The sequence below is a fragment of the Mastigoproctus giganteus genome, chromosome 11 (assembly GCF_048544385.1).
Source record: "Mastigoproctus giganteus isolate SK-2022 chromosome 11, ASM4854438v1, whole genome shotgun sequence".
In the NCBI taxonomy this organism is placed as follows: Eukaryota; Metazoa; Arthropoda; class Arachnida; order Uropygi; family Thelyphonidae; genus Mastigoproctus; species Mastigoproctus giganteus.
In genome coordinates this window covers 130,326,720-130,334,150 of record NC_143585.1, presented here as the reverse complement: position 1 = coordinate 130,334,150, position 7,431 = coordinate 130,326,720, and positions in this window count along the sequence as shown.

Sequence of the window (7,431 nt, the reverse complement as noted above, 5' to 3'; positions counted from 1 at the left end):
TTACCCCGGTGCAATCCGTGGATTTTGCATTTGTCTAGACCAAGTTCAATCCTAATATCATTGCTGAATTCTTTGGTTATCTGGAATAGTTGTTGGAGGTGTTTCTCTGATCCCGCGTAGACCCGATGTCATCCATGTACATCAGGTGAGTGAGGGTGTACAGGTTCTTCCTTCCTTCTTTCAGGATAAATCCATACTTACTATTGTTGAGCATGGTGGATAGGCGGTTAAGTGCTAAACAGAACCACAATGGGCTCAGGGCATCTCCCTGAAAGATTTCTCTCCTAATGGGGATTGGGCTGATTGTGATGTTTTCGACCTTAATGGCGGTACTCCCTTTTGCCATCGTTTCTCGTAGGAAGTTTGTCACTATAGGATTGACTTTGTAGATTTTCAGCTTCTTTGTTAACCAGCTGTGAGGCACGGAGTCGAAGGCTTTGCGGTAACCGATGAACATCAATTCGCCTCGTTATAAGCCGTGAGCGTGAGGACATTTTTTGTCATGATGATATGTCTCCAGGGAGTGGTGTCCAGATTTGCCTGTAGGATCGATCTGGAGATAGTTAGGGGGTGGCCTACCACCCTGTTAATCCATCTAAGCAACCAGTACTCTAAACTGAGATACTTATGAAGGTATGAGGCAGATGACCAAATTTCTGATGCATAGAGAGGGATCAGCGTAATACACCTCAGCATGTGCCGAACAAACACCGCTGACTGATGCACACCAGCGATCCCCTGATGCTCTGCCCAAAGTGCCGCGTACGCCTTCTGTATCATCCTAGCAAAGTGAGGCTGGAAGGTGAGTCGAACATCCCAGGTGAGGCCTAGGTCTCTATGGGAAGTTACCCTTTGCACCCTTTTACCGCTAACGAAGATTTGAACATCATGTCAATTTTAAATCTTTTTTTGGTTATCGCTAGTTGAGCAGATTTGGAAGTGTTCAGCTGCAGCCCAATTGTGGCTAGATAGTTTTCCAGTTTCGTTATCTGTGTAGAGGCATGTTAGTTAATATAAAAAATCTGATGAGGATGATTTGAACTCAGAACTTCAGATCGTGGGCATAAGAAACAGTGTTAGAGTTACAACTAGGAACGATTTTAAAACAGCTGCGAAGAGAACAGTTGAAAGCGCACTCCCCTGCTGAATGCCTCTTGTGATGTCGAAAGTTAGATGGATGTCTCTGACGGTAACAGACAGATGTCTGGGAAGTAGAATTGACTTCAAGATTTGTAGTAAGGTATTTGCCAGACCGAAGTAGTGCTTAAGTACGGTAAACAGCGCTGGAAGGTATATACTCTCACATGCTAATTTAATGTGGAATAAGATGACATCGATCTGGGATTTGCTGTTGAGGGCTTCTTGGATTCTGATGAGAGTACCTAGAAGATTGGTGGTTGTTGATCTTCTGTACAAAACGGTATGAAGGTAGTCGGGCCTGTGAGCAAAGCAATGCTGGGTAATTGCTGGCCGAATCGATTTTTCAAAGATTTTAAGTAAAGAGCAACTAATGGAGATTGGCCACAGGTCCTTCAGAGATTTGGGTTTCCTAATGTTTGGAATGGGCTTGACATAATAGGATCTCCAAATTGATGGGATCATGATATGATAGGATCTCCAAATTACTTCCTCTGCGTCTAAAAAAACTTGGTTTTTTTTTTTCGCTTTCCAAACAGCGGTTCTCTCTGTAAAATTCGCAAATACGCCCTATTATGAAACATTACTCCCGCAACTGGGGTGATGCCCCAAAACCTCTTTAGCATTAGCATTAGCATTAGCATTAGTAGAGGCATTTGACGCAAGAAAGCAAGCTTATGTAGCATCAGCCAAAAAATAAAAAATAAAATAAAATAAAAAATAAAAAAAAAAATAAATAAAAAATAACCACTTCCACTTCACCCCTCTGTTCGTTCGAAATACGTGTCCAGCTGAGCCTTAAACTTATTTAGGCTATCAACTTCCACGACAAGGGATGGAAGTCTGTTCCACCAACCAACCACCCGCTGGCTAAAGGCAAATTTCCTTACGTCTATCCTACATCTGTCTTTCCTCAATTTGAATTTATGCTCTCTCAGGTGATTATTCTGAGCAAGAGGAAGAATCCCAACATCATTGAGCATGCTCAAACCATTCAAGGCTTTATACACCTCTATCAGATCACCTCGCTGGCGCCTAGCCTCCAGACACTGTAATTTGCAAAACTTAAGCCTTTCTTCGTAAGAGCACCCCTTTGTTCCATTCACTAATCTTGTTCTAACTCGTTCCAGCATCTCTACATCCTTCTTGAAATGAGGCTTCCAGACCTGTATACAGTACTCTAGGTGTGGCCTGACCATTGCCTTATAGAAGGGAATAATCACCTCCTTATCCCTGCTAGAAAAATTCCTATGTATCATCGACAATACACCATGAGCTACTCTTGCAGCCCGTCTGCACCGCTCAGAGAACTTCATATCTGCCTGTACAACCACCCCCAGGTCCCTTTCATTCTCTACCACTGCCAGTGTAGTACCACAGAGTTGATACGTTGCTCTGGGGTTGCGGTTTCCCATATGTGGTACTTTACATTTGTCAGTGTCAAACTTCATTTGCCATCTCTCAGCCCATCTGCTCAATTTGCAGTAGCATAGTGTCAGTAGTGTCCTCGACAACCCTGCCAACCTTCGTGTCGTCTGCAAACTTGGACATTAAGCCTGATATACCATTATCAATATCATTTATAAATACAGAAAATAAGAATGGACCCAACACTGAACCCTGAGGGACTTCACTTGGACACTGCCCTTCGTGGACATTAGTCCATGAAGAACAGTATCCACTGATTACCACTCTCTGTCTTCTCCCACTCAACCATCCCTTTATCCATAGCAGCAATTTGCCTCCAATGCCACACTACTCCAATTTTTGCAGCAATCTTTCATGTGCAACAGTATCAAAAGCCTTTCTAAGATCCAAATATATGATATCCAAGTTATTCCCTGTATCCATTTCCTTTGTTACCACATCATAGTAGGTTTATTACTACATAAGTATTTATAAATTGGCATCATTAAGTATATCTCATATTATGAATACCTTCACAACGAGTTGCCATGATATTCTACTACCTCGAATAATATGAGATGTACTTAATGATGCCAGTTTATAACTACTTATGTAGTTGACTATGTACATAAATGATGCAAATGCACTAACTTGTACATTAGTTAAACTATTTTCGTAACCTGAGGCTTTAGTCCTGAATTATACCGTAATCTAAATTACTCCACACCATCAGGCATCTCTCATATTGTGGGTTTATACTTCGCAACTGGGTTTTGTTCATTGCAACACCAGGGTACCTGCCCACCCACCGATGATAGGACATAACCTTGAAACCGCCATCAGGATTAGCCTGATAATCACAGAGTTTCCTAGAATAGGTAACAACAAACTTCTCTAAGGGGGGGAAGCGTTGCCTGTTCGAGGAATTTATGAGCTTTTGAGTAGAGTGAATTGAAGGAGTAACTGTCCCTTTTTTCTTCTACAGCATTTCCTTCCTCTACCTCTGGAGATGTGCAAATGTCACCCCAATTCACAAAGGAGGATCAAAGGCTGACACAAGTAATTATAGACCTGTGAGTTTAACTTCTGTTCCAGGAAAATTAATGGAGGCACTAGTTAAAGAAGCACTGCAGGATCATTTAGACAAGACTTCAGCTATAGCTCGGACAAGTCATGGTTTTGTTAAGGGGAAGTCATGCCTGACCAATTTGATTGGATACTATGATGCAGGGAATAACTTTGATATTATATACTTGGATCTTAGAAAGGCTTTTGATACTGTTGCACATGGAAGACTGCTGCACAAATTGGAGCAGTGTGGCATTGGAGGCAAATTGCTGCTGGGGATAAAGGGGTGGTTGAGGGGGAGAAGACAGAGAGTGGTAATCAATGGACACTGCTCGTCGTGGACTAATGTTATTAGTGGAGTCCCTCAGGGCTCAGTGTTTGGTCCATTATTGTTTTCTGTATTCATAAATGATATTGATGAGGGTATATCAAGCTTAATGTCGAAGTTTGCAGACGATACGAAGGTTGGCAGGGTTGTCAAGGACACTACTGACACTATGCTGCTGCAACAGGTTCTGGAAAGGTTGAGCAGATGGGCTGAGAAGTGGCAAATGAAGTTTAACATTGACAAATGTAAAGTACTACATATGGGAAACAGCAACCCCAGAGCAACGTATTAACTCTGTGGTACTACACTGACAGTGGTGGAGAATGAAAGGGACCTGGGGGTGGTTGTGCAGGCAGATATGAAGTTCTCTGAGCAGTGCAGACGGGCTGCTCACGATGTATTGTCAATGATATATAGGAATTTTTCTAGCAGGGATAAGGAGGTGATTATTCCCTTGTATAAGGCAATGGTCAGGCCACACCTAGAGTACTGTATACAGGTCTGGAGGCCTCATTTCAAGAAGGATGTAGAGCTGCTGGAACGAGTACAGAGAAGGGCAACAAGATTAGTGAATGGAACAAAGGGGTGCTCTTACGAAGAAAGGCTTAAGTTTTGCAAATTACAGTGTCTGGGACTAGCCACCAGCGAGGTGATCTTATAGAGGTGTATAAGGCCTTGAATGGTTTGAGCATGATCAATGCTGATGGGATTCTTCCTCTCGCTCAGAATAATCACCTGAGAGGGCATAAATTCAAATTGAGGAAAGACAGATGTAGGATAGGCATGCGGAAATTTGCCTTTAGCCAGCGGGTGGTTGGTTGGTGGAACAGACTTCCATCCCTTGTCATGGAAGTTGATAGCCTAAATAAGTTTAAGGCTCAGTTGGACAGGTATTTTGAACGAACAGAGGGGAGAAGTGGAAGTGGTTTTTTTTTTTTTTTTTTGGCTGATGCTGCATAAGCTTGCTTTCTTGCATCAAATGCCTCTACTAATGCTAATGGTAATGCTCTCCTACTATCACCTTCCTACATCTTTTTTGCTTTCCTAAGTCTAATTGGGACAGTATGAGGATAACAGAGATCTTTTTCTCATACCATATTTCAAACGGTGCCGTATGGGTGATGGTATCCTCTGAGAATAAGTAACAATAGTCTTCTCTATGGTGAAGCGTTACTTATTCGAGGTAGTGCAATATCATGGCAACTCGTTGTGAACGTATTCACAATATGAGATATACTTAATGATGCCAATTTATAACTACTTATGTAGTTGGCTATGTACAGAAATGATGAAAATGCATAACTTGTACATTGTTTTTTATTTTTATTATTTATTTATTTTATTATTATTTTTTAAGCCCTAACCACTAAAATCTCAGGAGACCTAGCGGCAGGGCTTGCCAGAGTAAAATATAGAGTTACTGTGTACCTGGTCTGCCTCCAAGGGTTTACTGTGGCCACGGTGGGTCCCATTAGGGGCCCAACGGCTAAATTGTCAGATGAACAACGGTACTCAAAGCAACACCTCCCAAAGCGCCCACAATTTTATATCTCTGACCTCAACAGTGTACTGTTTCACGTGACAGCGTGCATTACGCGGAGATGGAGAAAACCTCTGGTGCCATTAGTCACGAACACAATGTACACTATACACTATATCAAAATGAAAATTAGTTCTGCCAGGACCAAGATGTCAGTTTTTCGGTCACAACTGAATTACAGAATACTACCTTAAATTAAGATCAACTCTGTTCAATTGCCATTTGTTAGAGAAAATCGGTATTTAGCAGTAACAGTTGATTGTAAGTTGCATTTTAACTCCTATTTGATCCATCTTACTGAGATGATTAAAAGATATTCTAGATTACTCGCACGAATATCACGTACGGAACGGGAAATATCGAGGATAACTTTGTTGATTTACTATATAGAAGTATTCCGCCTTAAGGTGACTTACGCAGGAGGTGTATGATACCATAGGACAGGAATAATTAGATTGAAACTAGAATCGCTTCACAGTATTATATTGTTAGTGATAAATCTTGTTTGTAAAACGGTGTCAATCCACGGTTTTTGCAAACTGTGGAAGTTTTGACTGCTGTTCTTTCTTTAGATTTATTTGTCGCATTTAGAGATTTATATTACAATATCAAAAGGCAAATACCAGTCTCATATTTAGGGATTCATCTAAATCTTCAGGTTGACTTAAAGGAAAAATGTTGGGCAGAGTCAGTAAATATATTGCAAACGTGGGGGATACCAACTACTATTGACTAGGTAACTAAATATTTTATACCAGATGTCACTTATCTGATGAATAAGAAGAATCGAATGTGGTTTACGATGGCATGTGAAACATCATTCATTCTTACAGGTCATGATTCTTTGAATCAAAAACTTTAATCGGTTGGGACTCTGTGATACAGATTTGTGTTTATGTGGAACGCAAGAAAGTTGGAAATGTGTTCTATATGAATGATGCTCGTTTACAGAATTATGAGTACCACTGCAGCTTAATTCAACGAATCTTATGTCAGTTTATGAGGATAACTTGAATTTTAATGAGTTGGCTTTCCAACAACTATAGGATTTTCCCACTGCAGCCTTAAGAGGAAAAGCTAGTTTTTAGTAATATGGAGATAAAAATGAATTGCTTGGTAACTGAGCTGATATTTATAAAGTGCTGCTCAGTGTACTTTCTCTATTTTAAAATTTTTTAAATAATTTTTTTGTTTTTTTTTAATTTTATTTTTATAATTTATTTTTTTTTACCCCACGGGATTTTTTTTCTCTCCTCGGGAATCGGCCGCCAGAGGAATCTGCCTCACCTTTTGATTGTGTAGTACTCAGAATCATCTGTCCAAGTGACTGATGCTTCTGCGTAGCCAAATGGCCAGAACAACACAACAGAAAATACACAGAAACAATACACACAAACCTATGCACATATCTGGCCCCTTTACAATGGTACTGTTCTCCACAGAGATAAGAGGCGGTGTTGAACTGATGTTCTTGGAGCCAACCCTTACAAATACATGTTTCCACATGCCACAGCAACAGATCCTGCATAATGGACAGATTTATGCGAGAACTCCCCATCATTCTGAGCCTGAATTACGATACAAAGAGATTCGTCATGGATAAAAAAAAAAAAAAGTATATGTATAAAAACTCTTCATTCTGCTCAAATTCCAGTCCTGGAAATCTAGCAACTGGTGTGACTGAAAAGTTTTTTTTTTACTTTTTTTTTTTTTTTTTTTTTTTTGCCGTTATACAGTATACAGTACTTGTATAATTCTCAACTATTTTACATTATTTGCTTATTGTAACTTAGCTTATATTTTTAACCCCTGGTCTCCTTGGTCCCCAGGGGCTTGTGTGATAGTACTACTCATTTTTGTGTCTTTGTGCAATAAAGGAATTTTATTTGTACAATTATTTAATTAATTAACTATATATATATTTTGAAGACACTGTGACACTATTAAAACG